The sequence below is a fragment of the Ambystoma mexicanum genome, chromosome 6q (genome assembly GCF_040938575.1).
Source record: "Ambystoma mexicanum isolate Mex_15411 chromosome 6q, UKY_AmexF1_1, whole genome shotgun sequence".
NCBI classification, from domain to species: Eukaryota; Metazoa; Chordata; class Amphibia; order Caudata; family Ambystomatidae; genus Ambystoma; species Ambystoma mexicanum.
Window position 1 is genome coordinate 1,111,678,971 of NC_090937.1, and position 23,491 is coordinate 1,111,702,461.

At 49.6% G+C, this 23,491-nt stretch overlaps 1 protein-coding gene across 6 annotated transcripts in view; it reads left to right on the forward strand.

Annotated features, from left to right (window-relative positions):
• Nucleotides 1-23,491, forward strand: part of FRYL (FRY like transcription coactivator) — a 3,055,992-nt gene that overhangs the window by 1,060,684 nt on the left and 1,971,817 nt on the right. The gene's annotated exons all lie outside the window — the stretch shown is intronic.

Here is a 23,491-nt window from a genome sequence, read left to right on the forward strand (position 1 = left end):
AATTGCCAGTACCGGCCAAGTGAAAAGGTTCAGTGCTGGAGCCCACTGTTCACTTCATCCTTAACGGGCCGTAGCCTGACATAGGTAAGGGGGACGGGGTGGGGGGGGTTCCGCACTCGACTGCAATTTAAGTGGACTAAGTTGCTGTCCATTCTGAACTGGAAGGAGCTCCTCCAGGTTACTGGCCTTCTGGAGACCATTCAAGGACTTTCTGCTCAGGTTCCAGCATGCAGGTAACCAGATGTCCATTGTATGAAGAAATGACCCCCTGTTCCCCCCATACACTAACTATTACAGTTGCCCCACCCCTATATTTATTTTAAAAAATGTCCCACAATTTGGGAAAAAAGATGCAGTCATTGCTCCATTCCATTTCTTATATATTTTTTTAAATGTTTAGGTGCTGATCATTTCTGCAGATACCGTCCTACCAGTGTGTGTGGTATGATCACCAGCCCTTCAGTGCAACCTCCAAACCTTTGCTGTGATTGCCAGCCCTTGTTCAACCAGACAATGCTTTTATGGTACCAAACAGAGGGCACCAAGACTTCTTTTCTATTTTTCCACAGGTCAAGTTGGCTCTTTGAGTTGCCAGGGCTTGTTTATTCCTTTTGAGGTTGGGAGGTGCTCTCCATATGTGTCCCCGCTGTACTGCAGCCTATGACCGCATGCAGGATCTCTCGGGACCAATCGTCAAGGGCTGCTTCCTCTCTGGCTGCAGCTCCCGACAAGTGTCCAGAAGAGAAGACCTCAAATGTACCCGGCCTGACTCCATGGTACCTTTGTCATTGTCTCCAAAGGAGATTAACAGTGTCCAAGAAGCATCAAATACAGGCACTAGGAGGAACCCTGTCACCCAATTTATCCGTGAGAATCTGTGGGAATTTCAGCAGCTTTGGGTAAAAGGAAGCTAGGGCCCTCCCAGGCTTACCACTTCCTTGAGAAATATAACAGGACCTGAGAAAAAGGTCTTTTGAAATTCTGGTTTATTCTTGAGGCAAGTCAACTGCAACTCTATCCTGTCTTAATTCTTTCAAATCCTTGGGGGAATTGGCAAATACCCATGACATTTGCCTCAGGAGGTGTCTGAAGAGCTTGTTTCCCTTTAGGGCTGGGAAACATCCCTCCCAGTCATCTGAGAGAAGGGCTATGTTTGTTGCACTTTTACAACGCAAAGGGCATATAAATTACAAGGAACTGTTAGAGCAAGCTGCAATGGGGGTAAGAAGTGATGATACGTTTTTAGAAGAATTGTTAAACAGGGAAAGATTGGGCATACTTAAGTTAATTGCAGGGTCATTAAAGTAGGGGGTCCTCTTTGCACTGCAAAGGTTCTACCACCAGCTGAGGTCAAATGAATCCTTGTTACTTTTGTTCAAGAGACGCCTTCAGATTGTAAATGATAAATTGGGCAGTAAGGAACCACCATAGCTCTGTGGGATCGAGTTGTGCAGACATTTGTGTTACTGCTGCACATTTCTTTTGTATTCTAGTTGATACAGACAGCCAATAAAGGTCTAGTAAAAGAGGAACTGCGTGGAGACAAAGCCAGCGAATAGGATACAGCCTGTGTGGCTTCATTTAGTTATGAAGGTGATCAATAACTTTTTTGAGCAACCCACAAGAAAGGCACGGCAGATGTTTGTCCTTATTGCTCGAGCTATAAAGCAAAATGCTCTACCTCTATATATGTTTGCAGACTTTAACCCTGCATTCGACACAGTTGATGGGGCTAAACTGTGGATAAAGTTGGAGACTTTGGGCATGCTGACACATCTACTTTGTGCCCGTCAGTTCATTTATGATAGCTCGACAATAGTAAGGCTGAGCAATTCTGGTGAGCTATCGGATTACATACTGGTTGGGAGGGGTTCGGACAAGGCTGTTTCTTGGCCCCCTCCTATTTAACCTGTATCTTTCTGACTTTTGTCCAGGCGTTAGAGGAGAAGAAGAAAGCCTTCCCGAGATTGGAAGGAAAGAAAATTGGTTGGCTTGGATACGCTGTGGGATTTAGTCACAGTGTCCAGGTCACCATGACGTATGCTGAAGCGAATGGACTTAGTCAACTTTAAGAAAACCCAGATGCCAGCTGGCAGAAGATGTGCCGCAAAGTTTGCCATCAGTAATAGTATGGGTTTAGTAGAAAGAGTGACTATCGATAATTGGAATAAGATCTTACTACCGAGAATAATAAAGATTCCCTGCTGAAATATATCTCCCAGCTCAGCTGCTCTTCGGAAACCTTTTCTCTGCCAGAACGCACAGCTCCTCTTCTGCTCTGCCCGATGCCTCTGCGCGCCTCACACCGTACATGCCGCAGGGGCTAGTATATATAGAGGTGCCACACCCCATGACCTCGGTTATTTATTTTTTCCACATCCTCTTCTCGCCATTAAAAACAGTGCTCTTCAAATTCTTCTTATTTTATCCTATTTTTTTTTTCACGCCATGCTGAATCAAACCAAGTCCTCTGTATTCGTTGCCAAATGACCATTATGGACAGGCACTGCATCAGTCTGTATGGTCTAGGTGAAGGCGACAGTGCACAGGACTGCCCATCAATGTACCCAAAGGCGCTTCGACAATGTTAGACTAAGCGGTTGACCTTTCGCCACAATGATCAACTAGCCCATCCAAGGTCGTTGTGCCTGAACTGTGGCACTGAGGAATGGTCCCCTGTCCAAAAGGACAAGAAAAAGAAGCACCGCACAAGATCTCCAGGTGGCTAGTCAAGGCACCATTCTTCGACAAAAGAGCCACCACTTTAGGGAAGCCCGAAAGAGTCAGCTCTGTACTTACCTTCACAACCCAGTTCCCTACTCCAGAGGGAATGGAAGGCCTTCAGGAAGAAGATGCTTGATATCTTCGACAAGGCATGGGCGGACTCTGCCTTGGTGCAGTGCTGGTTTGTTCAACCCCTGCCGCTGACTACTTCAGCCAAGCCGACGGGTCTCACTGTGCTCGGATGAGCCATCTAGGAGTGAGTGAGTAGACAAGATAGAGTCCCATCAAATGGTTACACCTGTATCTTCGGGCGATGATCTTCTGACCTCTGTCCCACCTCACAAAGCACTGATGATGCCGAGTCGTGAGGGATCTTGCCCCGCTCCCCATAAGAGCAGATCATTCCCATTTGGAGGGCATTTATGAGGAAGAGGACCCTGTCCCCTTCAGGGTAGAACTCCTCCATCCAAGGGAGGTCAGATGTTTCCGGAGCAGTTTTTTTAAGAGGAGCATGAGGATCTAGTGGATCTTTTTGGCTGAAAAAAACAAATCGCATCTAAAAAAAAAAAAAAAAAGAAAAAACTGATAATCGCAGATTTCTGCAGGCATTAAGAAAGATATCCAGTCCATAGAACCATTTCCAGGTTGCTGCCACTTTAGGCATAGCATTGGTGCCAGCAGAACGTCTCGGGCCCCCGGCCTTGACGGAGTATGCAGCTCTTTGATGAAGATGAATCTTGACAGCTGGTCAGTAGAATTGTTTTGTTTGTTCACTGCCATTGATGTCACTCTAGTTATTCCTACTTCATGGCATGACAGTGTCTTAGTACCTGTTCGGAAGAAAAGTAGTTGGGATGATCCATTAAATTACTGGCTCCTTGGTATGTTAGATGCTCCAGCAAAGGTATTTACTGGAGCAGTGCTGAAGGTGCTTGAAGAATGGGCAGTGACCAGTAACATCATACCCTTCAACCAATGCGAATTCCGGAAAGTTCACTGCACTGTTACTAAGTGCCTGTCCCATATTCCCAACGTTCAACAGGCCTGGGAGATTAGGAGGATCCCGGTCTATGTGGCCTACGTTTATTATAGTGCCGCTTTTGATACACTGGACCGGGCACGCCTATGTCTCAAGCTGCAAAATTGGGGTATCCTTCCCGGACCCCTCAAAATTATAATTTTGTCACATGACCAAACCAGGGTCAAGGTTAGATTGGACCAACAAGGTTGCCTTTCCTCTAGGAAGGATTGATACAAGGATGTATTTTAGCGCCAATGTTATTAATTCTCTATCCTTGCAAGCTGGGGAATGCTCTTGAAGGCAGTTTGGCCATTCCATCTAAGCTTGGCCCTATGATATTACAGTGGCTCGGATACTCGGACAACTTGGTTATTCTAGACCTCACTCCAGAAAGGATAAACCTTTGTTAGGATGGTTTAGATCCGACAGTGTAAGCTCAGCAAATGCTAGGCACTAAATGCTACTTACCTTCTGGGTACTTTCTCCATATTTTGATGAAATTACAATCGCGGCATGATAACCTGCAGTCTGATGTTCGCTACTGTCAGGTTTGAAATGTGCGGGCTAGCGGTCACGTGTACGCCTAGCAAGAATGTCTTACCCAAAGTGTAAATTCTTATTTATTTAATAATGAGATTAGTTCTATTACCAATTCTCGACACACACCGAAGTGTGGTCTATTCAAAATTGTTGGTGAATGAGTTGCGTGATCACTTTGGTTATTGCGATGACATACTGCATAATCCCCCATCTTGGAATGGGTTGGCTTTTAGTAAAGGCAGTATTATGGACATGGCATTGACATCATGAACCAGTTTGGCACGAAGGCTGACTAATCCCTACAGAAGTTTAACCCTGCAGAAGCTAGCGCAAGGTTGCTGGGACTAGCAGTCCAGCAACAGCGACCAACAGGCCATGCAGGCAGTGGCAGGTGGTTTCATCCCTTAGCCACCTCTGCCTGAAGGGGCAGGGGCCAAAACCCTCTCTTTCAGACATGGACTGTGTCCTCCATAGAGAGCTATGGGCTGGGGCACGCACAAAGGAGATGGCTCCACCGTGGCCTCCGCAGCCCCTGGTGCAAAGAGTCTTTGAAGTGGACTTCCTCCATCAGTCCCCTGTGGGAGGCAGAATGTCCCAGTTTGGCAAGAAATGGATGAATACCATTGCTGATGCCTGGACTTGACAGGCCATACTACAGGGATATGGTCTCCCTTTGCTGTCCGCCATCCAGACCACCCCTTGAGCCTGCAATCCTAGATCTATCTGCTTCTAGCAAAAGTGGCCATAAAACTGAAACCCTGCTCGCAGCAAACCAGGGGTTTCTATTCAAGCTATTTTCTGGTTCTGAAGAAGGGCGGAGGTCTGAAATCATGCCGCTTCTGCAGCTTCTGAACTTGTACTTGCTCAAGAGCAATTTCAAGATGGTCGCTCTGTTCCAGATCTTTCAGGTTCTTGGCTGGTCTCCACGGATCTCCAGGATGCTAACTTCTATGTGGCCCTCTACAGGAGGCACAGGAAGTATCTGAAATTCGAAGTGGGGAACAGTCACTACCAGCTCAATGTTATACCATTCAGGCATTCTTTGCCACCAAGGGTTTTTACCAAGCTGCTAGCAGTGATGATGGCTCGCCTCAGAAGGGAAGGTATTCGCGCCTTTCCCTATCTGGACAACTGGCTTATCTGAACCTGCTCTCCAGACCAGGCTTTAGTTCCTTTCTCTCTAATAGGAAGTCGAGAATAGTTTGGGGCGAGGCATACTCTCAGCTAGAGCTTATTAAGTGCAGTGTTCCGCAGGGAGCGTGTCTATCCCAGATTCAATTCAATCTTTTTTGTCGCACCCTCTGTGACGTTTTGGATGCACTAGGTGTGCATTTTTCTAACTATGCCGATGACACCCAGCTTGTCATAGAATTGAGCAATGTCTATAAAAAAGATTTGCAGAATGTGAAAAAGTGTACAAGACTGGATGATAACGAATGGTCTATTTAAATGTTAAAAAGACAGAATTCCTTATCTTTGGTTCGACACAAACACGTGCTAAACTCTCACAATTGTATGAGGGCTTTACCATCGAAGGCAAAGTGGTCTCCAAAGTGAAGACCCTGGGAATGATCCTTGAATCTTTGCTGGGTTTGGAGGCCCACGTCAATAGTGTAGTCCTGAAAGCTCAATACCTTCTTAGGCTGCTCCGTGTAGTGAAGCCTAGCAAATTGCATAGTATTTGTGAGAGCTATTATGCCAAGGTTGGACTATTGCGGTGCTCGCCTTGGTGGAGCTAGTAAGGGGTGTGTAACAAAACCTCCAGATACTCCAAAATGACACTGTGCAAATCATTAAAGGTCCCAGGAGACAGGACCCAGTCTTCATACACAGAAGAGAGCTGCACTGACTTCCAGTAGAGGCCAGAATATGCTTTAAAATAAATACTATTGTACATAAGTGCTTATATGGCAAAGCACTGCAATATCTAAAGGTAAGATTGGTTCTGGAAAACATTGCCAAAGTTACTCGGTCTAAGGACTCAATGCGTCTGATAACAGCCATGATGCAGGCCAGTTCGAGGTAATAGGCGTGTCTTTGCCTCACAGGCAGGGGCAATGTGGAATAGACTCCCTGTGTAGATGCGTCGGGAGGAAAACAGTGTTGTCTTTAGGAAAATCCTCAAGACACTGCTGTTTGTATAGATTGTTATATGTGGGTCTATCTGTTTTTCTGTTTTGTGTTTGCGCCCTGACGCCTGTGGGCTCCAGCGCAATATAAGCAAACAAGCAAGCTTTGGCACACATGTACCAGATGTGCAGCCTGTAGTACAGCTAAGGTTTCTACATACACTTCAAGAAAGTCTGTTTTCGCCGTCCCATTCTCTCAGATTTATCAAGGTGGTCTTGGACATTCGCCTGGGGCTTCCCACCGGAGGACAGAGTGGCAAACATCTACCAGATGGGCCAAGGATTCCAACCCTGCGCAAGAGTTGCACCCTCTGCTTTTTTAACTTGCTTGCTATATCTTGGGCCCTGGTTGCCTTACTCCTATCTTTGAAGAGCATGGCTGTGCTGGTCTTGACAGACAACACAGTAGCCATACTTTACCTAAAAAAAACTGGTTGGTCTGGGATCGCTGCTGCCCCTATGCAGAGATCTGAGTTCTTGACTGCTGCCATCGGACCTGCAAGGAGAATGTGTTGGCGGATGCTTTGACCAGATATTCCTCAACCTCCCACGACTGGGAGCTCTGCCAGAAAGTTCTGAAGGAGACTTTTTCCTGTTGGGGTACGACTCCAGTGGATCTCTTTACTTTCAGTGTGAACAGGAAGTGCAAGTGGTAATTCTCTAAGGAGTTCAGGGGGACACCTTGACAGTCGAAAGGCACTTTGACCTGCTCTGCGTTCCTGCCCAACCCTGTAGGACCGCTGCTTCTCAGGAGGATTCATCTGTTCAGGCCCACGATTTTCATTGCTCTGTGCTGGGCCCGGAAAACATGGTACCTGGAGTTGCTGGATATGTCCATCTGCCCTCCCTGGCAACTACCTCGGAGGACAGACTACTTCTCCCCCTCTTGGTGTTGGGTTCTGCATATCCTTAACCGTCATGCTTGGCGGCTGTAAATTGCGGTATAACGAGTGGGACTTTTCAGAGGACATCCTGGATGTGCTCCTCTGTTAGGCGAACCGCCACCAAATCCATGAATGCTTATAGGTGGCATACGTTTTTGGCGTAGAGTCATAAAAGCTGTCTGGATCCTTTAAGCTGTTGCACATCCTCATTTTTAGATGTTCTGCTTTCACTTGCCCGGACAGGCCTGCAGATTGAACGTGTATAATTTGCCTTTTTGTTTTTCAAGAGGACCCAGGAGCAGGGGTCTTGTTTCATGGGTCTATGTAATCCGTTTCCACCACGTCAGTTTGTTTTTCTGGCATGTGACTTAAATTTAGTGGTGTTGTGATTTTACCGAGACAATTTCAGAGAGGTAAGTTTCACCAAAAAATGTACAGAAAAGAGGGTTTTTTTTATTTTTAATTTGGGGTGGGAGGGGCATGCCCCCTGTTTTTCTATCCTTGTTACCCAATCTCATTCCCACCCATTTTAACCCCTTACCCCACTTCCCCATATGTATATGTAATAAAACATTTCAATATTTTTTCGGTATTATGTTTGTTGGTAAAACCTACCTCTCTGTTTTGTTTTCAGTAAAATGACTGGATACCAATTTAGTGTTCGTTTCTTAGGATTGCTCCTTTAGACCCTCAATTATTGTTTGTTGAAATTACTCACCCTTATGGCTATTTTCCTAGTTGCTATCCATTCCGCTAGGTGGTTGAGTGAGCGCCAGGTGTTGCCAGTTAAACCTCCCTATTTCTTTTTCCCCAGTGAGCAGGTGGCTTTGAGAGCGAGGCCATCCTTCCTCCCAAAAGTGGTCTCTGATTACAATCTCTCAAAAGATCCATTTGCCCATCTTATTTCCTCTGCCTCACCCTTTCAAGGCAGAAGAATGAATCCATCGGGTGGACCCAGAGAGAGAGACCAGGAAAGATGATCTACTTTTCGATGGTTATGCTAGTGCCCTTGCTGGCGGCACTGTGACCAAACAGACCCTTTTGAGGTGGATCATCCTGCCAGTTATGAATATGCATGTGACGTTAACGTGCCTGCATGTAATGCCATGAATGAGAACAGATGGGTTTTAAGAGTTAAGAGCAGGATGGAGGTGTCCTGTGTCACCGTTACTGCGGTGCTGGCAGAATTTTTTTTTTTATTTTTGACATTTGTATAGCGCACCTAACCCTGAGGCATCAAGGCGCTTACGTTGCAAGTTAAGGCATGGTTACATTTCCCACAATTGACATTTTAGAAATGTTTTAGGACTCGGAGCACAGATGGTTTATTACATTGGTATTTTTGTTTATCATTGATGGGAGACTATGAACTACTATTAGGTTCTTGCAATCTTGAAGATATAGGTGACTTTTTTGATCTTCGTTTTAGTTTTATACTTGCATCTTCACATTTATGTGAAATAGTTAGAATAATGAAGTTTGCTTTTGATATCTTTAGGTCTTCATGATTATCTGTGGAGACAATTTGTGTGCAATAGCTTAAAGCGTGCAAGTACATTACTGAAGGATTTAGACATTCTGATTTCCATGTTTTGACGTTCATGCATGAACAATGTTTTTCACTGTTTCTTTCATGAATGTTTTTGTTTTTTGCCATTTGTCTTGTATTGTTGACATTTGTGTTTGGCAATGTTTTTGGTTTATTGAAGGGTATGGCCTGAAAACTTACTTTGTTCTGAAATGCATTGGCTGACCCTCAGATTGCACAATGTCTGCCTTAGTTTGTGAATAAATGAATTGTGCATTTTATGCAATTAACAGTGTATCATGTTGTATAGGCAATTATAATGAGCAATTAGGAAAGTGTCGGCTCTTTTGAGCTTTCAGTGAGAACGTATTCGCCTGAAGGGGACCTTCAGATTCAATATTTGTTTTCGCTTCACCCCTGTACCAGGGGTCTCATTAATTTGCTCCTATAACTACAGCGTATATGTATATTGAGACGTGTAGAAGCATTGTAGTAAGAGTGGCCCACCATATGGTATTGTCTTTAAGTCGGATTACCAAACGTCTTTGGAATTTAATTACCTCTAAGGCCAAGCAGTTTCCTAAATGCAAGTCAAGCAGTTAATCAGGCAGGTTTGCTAAAAACCAAACACATTTTGGTCATCATCCAAACCCGAAGTCTCCTCTTCCTATTAAAAGAGCACTGTCATAACTCCACTGGACTCCAGATGGGGAATGCTGCCACTTATCTATCTTTCCAGGCAGCATGTATCTCCTATTGCAGGAAAGCTTTTCCTTTTTGCAAACCTGGATGAATATCACAAAAGACCACTAGTTACCCAATATCACCAAGGAGCGTCTTTCTTCTAAACATCCCTCCATCGACTCTTACTAAATATCGGAGGTTGTGGCCAGAATTCATGCAGGAGATTACAAATATTTCCTTATAGGTGCCATAGTCTTGTACCAGAAACAGGGAGGCACCTTCACTTCTTTTCTCATTACTTTATCACACACAAATAAATGGGAGCCGTCAGACCTATTCTGGAACTTTAAGAACTGAACGTGTTCCTGCCTTTTGGAAACATTGCAAAATGTTTGCATGACCACTCTAGTTTAGATTCTAGAGGTCCTTCAGGTAGGGGAATCATTTGGACTTTCAAGATTATTTCCACATTAAAATCAATAGAGGGCGTATTGCCAATTTCACAGGCACCTCTTGGACGGTGACCACTACCAATACAAGTGCCTTCCTTTTGGGCTAAATTCTTCACCCAGATTCTTTTCCAAAGTTGTCTGTCATAGCGCACACCTTTTTGCTTTCATAACATTCATACATGGACGATTGGTTGATCAGGACCCATTTGGCAGAAGGAAAACCTATACAGCCTCTGTTTGCAACACCCTACATCCTTTTAGTCAATATAAAAAAGTCATGCTTCCTCCCTTCTCAAATGACTCAGTCAATTGGAGCAATTCTGGAAGTAGCTCATTGAAGATAGTCTCCTCCCCCGGACAGGGTCTAAGCCTGAAGACAGACCATGATTTCCACACAAGAATTCAAATATCTGCCTAGTGGTTCCAAAGATGTATGGGTCTCGTGGCTTCATGCATTCTGACTGTGCCGGTGGCAAGTCTCAGTATTGGAACCCTGCAAATTCTCTAACCTTCCAAAGGCCAGATTCATAGTCCATGTAGATTTCTATTTCAAAGGAGGTCACATCTTCATTTCTTTGGAGTTGAGAAGAGAACCTGATCATGGGGGCTCCTTACTTCAATTTCCCGTCCTCTTTCCTCGATCCTATGTGTGGTTGTCCCCCGTATGGGGACGGTACGGAACCTTTGGCATTGAAAATGAGTTTGCCTTTAAAATCTGGCTTAGCACATGGGGGTGTGGTGGCAGGCGTGGATACGCCTACTACCCCTGCCCTCCACTGCCTCCCCTCAGTACCTTTTTCCACGTGGCCAGGAAACGGAACTGGCAGATCTTTGTGCAAGAAATTCTTTAGCTTGACCGGCTTCCCTGTGTTTTTCTCCTTGTGCTGGCCACCGGTTCCCCTGCCTCCCCGGCGCATGTCGGTCGCATGAAGCCTTTACCAGGTGCACTTCTTGCGACTGCTCCTTCCAGGCATCAGATCCACATGTGCTCTGCCTAGAGGGCCTGTGTGCTGACCACCGGTGGGATGAATGTGCAGCCTGCAGGGCCTTCACGCCGAGATCTTAGTCTCCAAACACAAACAGGTAACTCCTTTCTCAACAACAGCACCCCAGCGGGGCGACTCCTTTCCTGCGAGTCCTGCTTTGGGGAGGGTACAGTCTGTCCCTTCTATTGGTGTCATGCCCGAGATTCCTAGAGCTTCCAGCGTTGGCGCTGAGGGTCACAGTGTTCCTCCCGGGCCCGGCACCAAGAGGTTTTAAAGAACTCTCATACCACACAGTTGTGTGAGCGGTCTTTGGGCTCTCTGTCTGGGTGCAAGCCTGGGGGGGTGCCTGCTCGCAATGGCCAAACTACCAGTCGGGTGACTGAGGGCAGAAGGCCTACTTGAGTCTCCTCCGAGGTCGGTCATAAATTGCCCGTAATGGGGCATGGTCACAGGGGACCTACCACGAAGGACACTGCTACGAAACGCAGATTCCCGCTCATTCTCGGGGGAGAACAAGCTCTCAAAATGCCCTCTAGGCATGCAACACAGTACTGCATCAGAAACACGTAAGATGGCCGCCACAGCAGATGACAGATCGCATATCTCTACATCACCCTCTGAGTAGGCAGCGCAGAGGGGAATAGAACCATCATCCCTGTAGGAGTTTGGGGGTCCTTCGGGATCCGGAGAGGCATGGTCCCCACAGCCGTATAAATGAGTCAGCCAGGGGGATACCCGATTCAGCTGCCAAGGCAGAGTGACCCATTCAGAGTGCAGCAGAGCAGGCCAAGTGCCTCGGAAGGACATGCACCGCCAGGCAGTTCGCACCCCAGTCAAGCACCCTGTGAGGACAGGTTTTTTTAGAGGTTTCTGGCATTGTTGAAATCACAGCAGATGTCAAGAATTCTGAAGGAGCTTAAGGAGGTTATTCCTCAAATGCTTCACACGCACCTCCAGGGGCTGTGCCACTGGCAGGGGTTGATATTGCAACCCTTTCTGCTCCAACCTCTGCCCCCTCTGCCTCCCTCTCCCATTCAGATGCCACCTCTGCCGCCCCTACCAGTGCCAGTCCAGGACCTGGGTTCTTATATGATGCAAGCTGGTGGGCTGCATAGTGGACAGGAGGTGGTGGGGTCAGGGCTAACACCAACAAATACTGATGATGTTGGTTGGGGATGATGAGCAGACTACCTTGGCAATGTTGTTCCATGATCGTCTGGAGGGTCTAGCAGACTTTTTGTGGGTACTGCAGCCAGAGCAAGCTCAGCAGGAGCCAGTCCGGTCAGATTTTGTCTGATGCCTTCTAGTAAGTCTGGTATGGCTTAGGTGTGGGAAAAGCCACACTCCAATACACAAGATTTGGAGGCACGCTTGAGGCAAGTGGAAAATTATCAAGTGTTGATAGCTACCAATCCACAGCCTCAATTTATTCAAAGCTGTCTACTTCCCCAGCAGCACCCTCCTCAAATTGTCTTACTAAAGAGGACAAACTGTTGGAGGCTTAACGGAAAAAGGCATACCTCAACTCAAGGTTACACCTTAGACAGGCCAATGCAGAGGCCAGTGTGGGTGCCTTGCTAGCCACTGCTAATCCGAAATTTTGGAGGGTGATTGGGGATTTTGTCCACGATTTGCCTCTCGACAAACAGGCCTCCTTTAATGCAGGGTTTCAGAGTCTAAAGTAATAGCTCAAGATCTGCTGGAATCAGCTTGTGGTAATGCGCAGAACTTTGTGGCTGCACAGCACCAGATTTGTGTTGGATGTTCATGACAGGATCCTAGACCTCCCATTCGAGGGGTCGGAATTGTTTCATTTCAAATGGATGGTGTCCTTCAACGTATTCCACATTTTACACGTAATGTCCACAGCTGTGCTGCTTCGGAAATTTTTCAGCAGAGGGCGTCCTGCATCGATGGCGTCGGGTCGATTTCCTTCGAAGGCCTCGGTCAAGGGTGACGTCATCGGATGTTATAAGTAGGACGCACGGCACCGTAGCCTCAGTTCCCCTTTTTTTCGCAAACATGTTTGCTTTGAGAACTCGGCGTGCCTTGTGTATTAACTTCGATGATGTCTTCTTCTTCAACCCCTCCAACCCCATGGTCGGGCTTTAAAAAGTACACGGACTGTAAGTGATGTCCATCACGGACCCGCACTGTATCTGCTTGCTGTGTCTGGTAAGAGCCGCGACACCAACGACTGCTCGAAGTGCCAGTAGTTGACTGCTAAGGCCTTGCGGGAGCGTAAGGGGAAGTTGCAGGTAGGTCTGGTATCTGAAAGCAAGCGTCCCCCATCAGGCAATAACCCTCCTTAGTGAGAGGCAATAAAGGACACACCCCAGGAGGGAATGAGACCAGGACCAAGTGCAGATGAAGTAAAAGGGTTTTTTCTCCAGCATGGGGTCTGGCATGGATTCACATGCTCATGAATATTCCCTGTCGTCAGGCTGGGAATCCTCGGTAAAGAAAAACCAGTATCAGTTTCGTTTCTGATCTGTCTTTCATAGTAATAACCAATCACTGGTCTCTGCGTCATACTGACCACAGCCAATGACTGCCCTCTACCTAAGCACCGCCTCTGGCAGCCATCTTCAGATTTTTACCGCACGTTCATGTGTTGGGATCCTCGTGCTATTGCTCTCGAGCGTTAGTGCTATTTTTTCACGTTTTTTTCTCAAAAACTTCTGCGCCCCTCAAGGGTGAAGATTTCGTCGAGCTACGTTTTTGGAGGACTCCAGAAGCTTCTCAGGCCCGGACATGGCCCAGGAGAAGGGAAGCTCGACGCCCGGAAAGCTGTTCAGGGTCTGCCCTGGATGCCAGCTGCAGAACGTCTTTAAGGAGGACGAACACTCCTTTTGTCTCTACTGCTTACATGAGGACAAGACGCACGTGGAGAAGGACTGTGCGTTTTGCGGCAATATGTCGGAGCGAACCATGAAGGACCGCCATCAACGCCTCGCCAACTGGCTGGAAGGGAAGAGCCCGTCGGGCGAGAAGAAGAGGAAGAAATCCGAGCGGTCTTCTAAGACATTTGAGGACGCCCTGGCGACGGGGGTCCAACATAAGGCCAAGCACCGCGAGTCCGCTGGCACCGGGAGCGCCGAACGGTCGGGCTCTACGGGCGCCAGGCAGGGCGCACCCTCCCCGGCACCTTCAGCCACGAGCCAACGCTCTGGGTCGGGTAAGAGGAAGGGCAAGCACCCGGCGAAGCTCCTGGAGAGGCCCCAGTCGAGCTCAAAGGCCCCATCGGAGGGGGAGCGAGGCAGTGTCCCCCTCTCAAGGATAAGGCGGTGAGCGCACCTAAGGTGGTGAAGGCCTTAATCCATCCGGCCAAGCCCTCTATCGAAACTGTCGCGGCGGCCCTGGCTCAGCCTGTGGAGGCTACACCAGTGGTGGCGACCTCGGGGCTCAGAGTCTCCCTGCCACCTCGGAGGGAGTCCTCTTTTGTGCCCATCGATAGGACCCCCGTGAAATCCCCGGCGGGGAAGAAAAAGGGGGGGCAGGGCGTCGTCGTAGATTCCGCTTCAACCTCGGAGGAAGAGCTGTTCGAGGTCTTAAGCCACGGCCTTGGCGTGGATGAAGACCGGCCCGTCGGGATGGATCCCGACGCAGGTGACGACGACATCGTTGAGGGTGCCGACGGGGCCCCTGATCGCCCGTCGGATTCCCCTCTGCCAGCGCCGCAAGACAACTCGGCCATTTTGTTGGCTATACAGTCCTTATGCTCAGAGATAAGGACGAGACTACCGTTGCCGACGGAGGAACCTCTCCTGTCGGGGGATCCTGAACCGGGACCTTCTGGTGTTCCCCCGCCCAAGAAAAGAAGGATTCACCCTCCACCTCCTTTTCAGCCGTCCCGCCCCGTCCAGCCCTCCTCCCCGTCCACCCGAGGGGATGATACGGGGACTGACACGGCAGCGACGGGTACGGACAACGAGGTATACGACGAGGATCTACCATCGTCACCTCCCACCAGGGCTTCTCCGCCCGAGGAGATTGGATCGTTCCACTCCATGATCGCCAGGGCATCCGAGCTTTTCCAACTCTGCCCTGAGGAGAAGAAAAAGGAAGGATTCCTTTATCAACGGCGCGAGGCCAAGAGGAAGACGGTCCTAGCGGTGCCTCTACTGGACGACATTTGGGATGAGGGCCTCTCCCTCCTCAAGAACCCTTCCACGACGCCAGCTAGAAGAGGCCGGTACGAGAAGAAGTACCGGGTCCCGGACGCGGCCCCCCTGTGCCTCCGGGCGCAGCCTACCCCGGACTCTGTCGTCTCCGCGGCGGCCAGGAAGAAAGCGGGGGGGGTGCGGCCTCCACATCGACTTCCCCACCGGACGGCGAGGGAAAGAAATTGGACGCCATGGGACGCAGGGTCATCTCGTCTGCAGCAACGACGATTAAAGCGGCCAACGCCTTGGCTATCGTGACCCGCTACGACAGGGAGCTATGGTACAAACTGGCTCCCCTGCTGGACTTCCTACCGGACGACAAGAGGGCGGATGCCCTGGAGATCCTACAGGAAGGAGAGGTGGCGTCGGACCACGCCATCACTATTGCGACGGACATCGCCGACACTGGGTTTCGCCAGTTGGGCAACGGCATGTGCCTTAGGCGGCGTGGATGGCTCAAGGCTACGGACTTCCGGCAAGACGTACAGACCAAAGTCCTGGACATGCCATTCGATGGGAACAACCTGTTTGGGAAAACAGTGGACGATTCCCTTCAGGCCATTAAAGCGGACACTGAGACGGCCCGGGCCCTTGGGGTTCTCCAGCAACAACGGACGCCCTTTCGGAGCAGCGGAGGCAAGGGCGCCTCCAAAGGTTCCGGCGGCGGTTTCTCCACCTACCGTCAAGCGGCCCGCTCGTCGTCTCAGGAGGCCTACAGAGGACGAGGCAAGTCTGGCGGACCCCGTCGTCGTCGCAAAGGAGGTCAAGGCGGCAAAGCCTCGTCGAAACAGGATTGAAGCGGCCGTGGGGTCGAGCCCCCACCGAAGCACCCCGGTGGGAGGCCGGCTGGCGAGCTTCGTCAGCGTGTGGGAGTCCATTTCCACCGACCGTTGGGTGCTGGACGCCTTAGCCCAGGGCCACGCGCTCGAGTTTCAAAGAAGGTGCTCGCGCGTCCCCCCCCCCCCCCCGTGGCCAGGAAAGAGCTTCACGTCCCTCAGCTTCTCCTGGAGGTAAAGGCCATGCTCAGGAAGGGCGCCATCGAACTCGTCCCAAAGAGGCTTCGGGGCTCCGGAGTTTACTCGAGATACTTCCTCGTGAAGAAGACGGGAGGATGGCGCCCCATCCTAGACCTGCGACGTCTGAACAAGTTCATCAAGGCGCAGAAGTTCCGGATGGTCACCCTCCAGCACGTCCTGGGTCAGCTGGAGGAAGGAGACTTCCTGTCGTCGTTGGATTTGGAGGATGCCTACTTCCATATTCCCATCCTAAAGGGGCACCGAAAATTCCTCAGGTTTGTGGTCCAAGGGCGTCACTACCAGTTCAAAGCCCTCCCCTTCGGACTACGGTCGGCACCCAGGGTATTCACCAAGTGCCTTGCACCGGTGGCGGCGCAGCTGCGCCGCGAGGGGATCCACGTCTACCCCTACCTGGACGACTGGCTCATCCGAGCCAAGACGAGGGAGCTCGCCGTGGAGCACACGGCAAGGACTCTCCAACTTCTCACGGACCTGGGATTCTCCGTGAACTACGCCAAGTCCCACCTGGTACCCGCGCAAAACGCACTGTTTCTGGGAGCAAAGCTCGACAGTGTCCCTTCTGGCCTCCCCGTCGGAGGAAAGGACCAGGTCCATCCTGGGCAAGGTACAGCGGATGTTGGTTTCCGACGCGGCCAGGGTGAGGTCCATCAAGTCCCTCCTCGGAATGATGTCTTCTTGCATCTACCTCATTCCCATGTGCAGGCTCCGGATACGCCCGTTGCAGGAGTTCCTGGACGCGCGCTTGATCCAAACGACGGGCGGCTTCGAGGAGAGGATCACACTCGACGAGAGTTTCCGCCAAGCGGTCCAGTGGTGGGGCACCCGCGCGCATCTGACGGCGGGCATGGACTTCCAGACCCCAGACCACCAGGAGACAGTGACCACGGATGCCTCCCTGGAAGGGTGGGGAGCGCACACCGAAAATCTGCACGCGAGAGGCCTTTGGCTCCCGACGGAGAAGTCCCTCCATATCAATGTCCTGGAGCTCCGTGCAGTGTTCTGGGCCCTCAGGTCCTTCCTTCCGTCCCTCAAGGGCAAGGTGGTGAGGATCTTCACCGACAACACCACCACCATGTTTTACATCAGGAAACAGGGCGGAACCAGGTCCCCAGCACTGTCCAAGGAGGCGCAGGACCTGTGGCATTGGGCCGTCGCCCAAAGGATGTTTCTGGTGCCGTTTCATCTGGCAGGGATAAAAAACACCATCGCCGACTCACTCAGCAGGGAGCTGCGCTCGTGCCACGAGTGGGAACTACGGCAGGATCTAGTGGATCGCCTCTTCCGACGGTGGGGCACACCCCAGATCGACCTGTTCGCGACGGCGACGAACTCCAAGTGCCGGAGGTTCGCCAGCAGGTTTCCCCAGGCGAGGAGCATGGGCGATGCTTTCTCGTTCCCCTGGGAGGGCCTGTTCCTCTACGCGTTACCTCCTTTGCCACTGCTAATCCGGCTCGTCAACCAGCTCAAGAGGTCACGGTGCAGGATGATCCTCGTCGCACCTGCGTGGCCGAGGCAGATATGGTTCCCGGACCTTCTGGACTTGTCAGCGTCCCCGCCAATCAAGCTGCCGGTGGACGCGGATCTACTCTCCAGGGAAGGAGGCGCCATCCTCCACCACGACCCGAAATCGCTGAACTTGCAGGCCTGGCTCCTGCAGCGCTAGAGTTTGGAGTATAAGACATACCGGCCGACTGCAGAGAGGTTCTTGCAAAGGCCAGGGCGTCCTGGACTCTTAAATGCTACGGACACAAATGGAAGAGGTTCTCTGTCTGGTGCCACGCATAGAAGATTAACCCTCTACGGATTTCGGCTCCCCAGGTACTGCCGTACCTGCTGACGCTGGCCAAAGCTGGACTGGCACACGCGTCCATCAAGATTCATCTTGCTGCGATCTCCCGATACACCAGAACCACGGGCCGGACGTCCTTGTGGTCTCATCGTCTGGTGAAAGAGTTCATGAAGGGACTGTTCAGATCATACCCGCCGGTGAAGGCTCCGGCCCCGGCGTGGGAGCTCAACGTGGTGCTGACCAAGCTCATGGGACCTCCGTTCGAGCCTCTGCACTCGGCCCCGTTGAAGTTTCTGTCGTGGAAAACAGCATTTCTTGTGGCCATCACCTCCGCACGACGGGTGGGACAGATCCAGGCCCTTTCCTGCAAGGCCCCGTACTTGACTTTTCACGACACGAGGGTAGTGCTCAGGACGCACCCCTCCTTCATGCCCAAGGTACCGTCGGACTTCCATCTCAACGAACCCTTGGTATTGCCTGTGTTCTTCCCGTCACCTTCGTCGCCGGCTGAGAGGACTTTGCACTCGCTGGATGTGGCTAGAGCGCTGAAGTTCTACGTGGACCGCACTAAGTGTTTTCGGAAGACGTCACAACTCTTTGTGAACTTTGGACCTGTCAATCAGGGGAAGGCTCTCTCGAAGGCTTCCATTTCCAGATGGCTCTCCGGCTGTATCATGTACTGTCATCGGTTGGCAAACCGACCGCTGCCTGGCCGTCCGAGAGCCCATTCCACCAGAGCGATCCTAGCTACCACGGCGTTCCTTTCTGGTGTGCCCCTGCTGGACATATGCAGGGCTGCTACGTGGAGGTCGACGCACACCTTCACCAATTCTACTGCGTCGATCGGGATTCCAGGGAGGAGTCCAGGGTCGGCCAAGCAGTGCTGCGCAACCTGTTCGCCTGAGGTGAGCCTGGTGAGGAGGTAAGATGCTTAATGTTGACTTTGATTTAATGCTTAATGTTGAGCCTTTGCCACCTCCCGTGGTTGTGCATGTGTGTACTGCTATGTATTCTTTATTCATGAGCATGTGAATCCATGCCAGACCCCATGCTGGAGAAGGAACAAGTTACTTACCTGTAACTGTTGTTCACCAGCATGGGTCTGGCATGGATTCACATGCAAACCCTCCCGCCTACCCTTCTGCGGCTCTTCACTTGGTCATACTGCCACTTCACGTGCTTCCAAATCTGAAGATGGCTGCCAGAGGCGGTGCTTAGGTAGAGGGCAGTCATTGGCTGTGGTCAGTATGACGCAGAGACCAGTGATTGGTTATTACTACGAAAGACAGATCAGAAACGAAACTGATACTGTTTTTTTCTTTACCGAGGATTCCCAGCCTGACGACGGGGAAAATTCATGAGCATGTGAATCCATGCCAGACCCATGCTGGAGAACAACAGTTACAGGTAAGTAACTTGTTCCTTATATAAATTGGCATAGGGCATGCAAAGGATTCTGCAAGCTCCGAGAGCGCTGTGTCTAACAATAGCAAAGACAGGCATATTTATTACAAAACTACGTCATAAATCCTGTAAGCTATAGGGTGCACAAAGTCTCAGGGATTGGGTGGCGTTGACTAAGCTATAGGTGGTGTATCGATGAGCTGCACCAGGATTGGTGGACATCTGTGTGGTGCCATCGTGGGGTGGAACGGGTCAGCTGGGCTCGTCGGGGTGGAGTGCCAGGCCGGACGCAGTCTGTGTCGATGATTGGTGGCTGCACTAACACTTTGCCCTTGTGGCCACACACACAAACACTCATCACTTTATACGACTCCAGTTGTCCTGCAAATCCTACAATATGTTAATCTAAGATCACATGAGAGACAGCATGCAATATGAAGCTTCACCAATACATCAGTGTACAATGACTCTTGACCTAATGACCAGGTATCATAAATCCAGGTGTCTTGTCAGAGAGCACGGAATAAGCTGCCATGTCATTCTATTCTGTTAGATGTGGTGAGGGATTGTTTTACGATATATTAGTACAGGGGTGAATAACTGTCTCTACGGCCCATTAACTTGGGGTGAACTGGAGTACTCTTGGATCAGTAGGGGCACATCTCTGGCCCCTCAAAGGCGGTGGGATTTAGGACCAGGTAGCACATAATTCATTTGGCTTGACCATGGCGGCCTCTGACATGGGGGAGGTAAATACTTGAAGCGGGTCCAGCAGAAATGTGGGGAGGCGAGGCTGTGCTGTTCGAACACCAGCAAGCCCTGGCGGGCCCTGGTGGGGGGGAGAGGGGAGATGGCCTTGTAGCTCCAAGTGATTCTCTATTCACTGAACTGCACAATATACCATAAGAGGGGACAGATGCTAAAGTTAGTAACGTTAGAATAATTACATATTTGGTGGTATGCATTTTCCAGACTTTTTGCATGGTTGTGGAGGAACATCCAGTGGAAAGAAAGTTACCAGTTGGTTAGTAACTTGTTCTTCTTAAAGGACGAGGAGCTTACAAAGAAACAGACCTGCAAACATACTGAAAAGTCACTAGTGATTAAGTCTGTGGTCAAACCTTTAATTCAGGGGCAAAGCAAGGGCTTTCATGATCGTCGGGCGCAGCAGCCCAACAGATCTCAGATCATTGAAAGCAAAAGTCCATGGGGGCACCAAGGTGTCAACCCCCTCCCACATTCTCCCTCCCCGCCTCAGCTTCTGACTTTAAAAACCATGATATTCAGGTCTGGAACCACATCTCTCCTGTTGGGGTCAGACTGACTCTATTTCTCAGCAGCTGGCCGCACTATTCACAAATCTTTGCTTCGGGATTCAAACTTTCGGTTCACTGGGACTGCTACAGGAGATCTTGCAGTGCTGGAAGTACCAAGCTGTGGAGCCGGTCCCAGTCCAAGACTCGGCACAGGCTTCTACTCCTAAATGTTTGCATTCCCCCTGAACAACCAGACTGGCCTGCGTGTTGTGCTGGATCTCTTTCCTCAATTCATCCCTTACCCTCGAACAATTCAAGATGGTTACACGAGCCCAGATAGCAGAGTGTGTCTCTGCAGGAGATTTGATGTGCTCCTTATTTGTTCATTTATTTGATAATGCGCACCAAGCCCATCGGCAGCCGGGCGCAGCGGTACAAGAATACTCGAAGCTTAGTTGCAGTGTTACATAGTTGGTACGTGCATACATTACATTACAGTACGAGAAAACAATACAGTGCAAGATTCAGTATAGGCAATAATTGTAGCGATAGTATAATACAGTAGATGGGTGGCCTATGGTTACACTTGTGAGAGCGAGGAAGGTGAGTCATAGGCTTTTGGATAGTGCAGGTCAGGAAAAGACAGGCAGGCAGAGAAAGATGTTATAGGTCATTCGAGCGAAGCCATTTGAGGGCATTGATTCTAGAGTACGGGAAGGGGCATCTAAGGTCAGTAGGGAGTGTGTTCCATACTTGTGCAGCTTTGACTGGGAAGCTAGAGCCACCAGCCGTGGCAAGTTTGAATCTGGGAAAGTCAAGCAGGAAGGTGTTGGCAGATCTCAATGGTCTGGCGGCAGTTTTCCTAGTAATTTTTCCGAAAGGTAGGGCGGTGCTAGGGTGTTGAGACATTTGGAGGTGAGGGATATCGTTTTGAGGAGGATTCTGTCTTTTATTTTTAGCCAGTGGGCCTCTTTGCTAAATTTAGAGAGATGGTCACTGTGAGGTATGTTCAACGCTGCTCTAAGAGCGTTGTTTTGCAGTCTTTGAAGTTTGTCAGTGACATACTTGTTGGCTCCTGAGTACAGGGCGTTACAGTAATCAAGTCGGGACATGATGAGCGCATTGGCCAAGGTAATGCAACTGGCGCTAGACCGGAATGGTCTGGCAGCTCGGATTAATTTGCAAGTGTAGGCAGTGGTAGAGGAGAGAGTTAACTTGCTTTTTTAGGTTAAGAGAGTCCAGAGAATCCTAACATTTTTACCTCTGGCAGGACCTTGATGATGTTATTGTCAATGTTAAAGGATGTGTAGTTTGGAGTTAAATTTTTTAAATTAGAATTGGATCCGAGGAGTAGAATCTGACTTATCGTCATTCAGGCAAAGGCCATGGGTTGCCATCCATACCTGAATGAGGGTGTATATTTTGTTCACCATAGCCAGGTCCTCTTCATAGTTTCCCGAAAGGGATATTAGGATCTGGGTGTCATCTGCATAATTAGTGTACGTGACACCCAGTCTGTCCAACTTGTCGAATAGTGGTTTAGTGAAGATGTTATACATCGTTGGATCCCTGTCGGACTCCGCAGGAGATTTGGATGGGATCGGCGCAGGAGGAGGTAGAAACTCATCGGGCGATTGGCTAAAAAGGATTGCACCCAGGCAATGGCTTCTCCTGTGAAGTTGGCAGCGAGTCTTAAGTGGCTGCATAAGACTGTGTGGTCCACTAAGTCGAAGGCTGCTGACAAGTCCAACAGTAGTAGCAGGGTGGTTTTGCCATTGTCCTTTAGTTCCTCGATTTTAGTCTTGAGGTCAAGCAAGGCTGTTTCGGTGCTGTCGAGTGGGTGGAATCCTGATTGTCGTGATCCTAGCAGGTGATTAGTTTCAAGGTAGTCTTGAATTTGTAGATAAGCTACTCTGTCAATGATTTTAAGTAGCAAGGGTACAGTTGTAATGGGTCTGTAATTGGTAGGTATTGAAGGGTCGAGGGTTTGTTTTTTCAGTAGGGGGGGGGCCCAGGATTCTTTCAAGTTAGTCGGTACCGTATTTGATTTGAAGGAGGAATTAATTAGCTTTGAGATGAATGGGGCTAGGTCTCTAGCTGCATCCTTGATTATTTGCGCTGGGCAACTGTCACCCTTGCAATTGGAAGGTTTCAGCGAGAGAATGACCTTTTCAGTGTCAATGATTGAGATAGTCTTGAAGCTAAATGGTGGGATAGTGTTGTGCTCCGTAGGCAGTGGTGGTGGTTGGTTATCAGTGGGCAGGGAGTCTTTTTATTTTTTATTTTTATTATTTTGAGTTGGAGGGAGGAGATTTTGTTGGTTAGGGCACTCTGTATATTGGTACACCATGTCTTGTCCTTTGGGACAGTGTCAGTTGGTTGTATTGGGTTTTCCATTTCACGGAGGATGGAGAAGAGTTCTTTTGTACTAGATTGGGCCTTTGTGATTCTGTCATTGAATAGGTTTTTCTTTGTGATTGTGATTTCTTTCTTACAGTGGTTAGATAGTTGGGCTAGTTTAGCTTTATTGCTGTCAGTGGGCGATTTTATGCCAGGTAGCTTGTAGTTTCCTTTTCTGTTTTCTGAGTTCATTTAGTTGGGGGGTGAACCAGGCGTTCAGCGGCCCTTCTTGCTTACTTTTTCGCAATTTTAAGGGGGCAATGATGTCTAGTACATTAGTCATGGCTTGGTTAAAGGTATCCACTAATGTGGCTGGATCAGTGTTATTCTCCAGGCCATTAATGGGGGGGAGGAGAAGTGGGATGAGTTTTTCGGCAGAGATGTCTTTTTTTACTTCTAGTGGGTAGGAAGGGTATCATGTTGATAATTTTAGGAGTAAGGAGGTCGAGTGAGGCAGTGAAGTTGATTAAGTAGTGGTCTGTCCAGGGTTG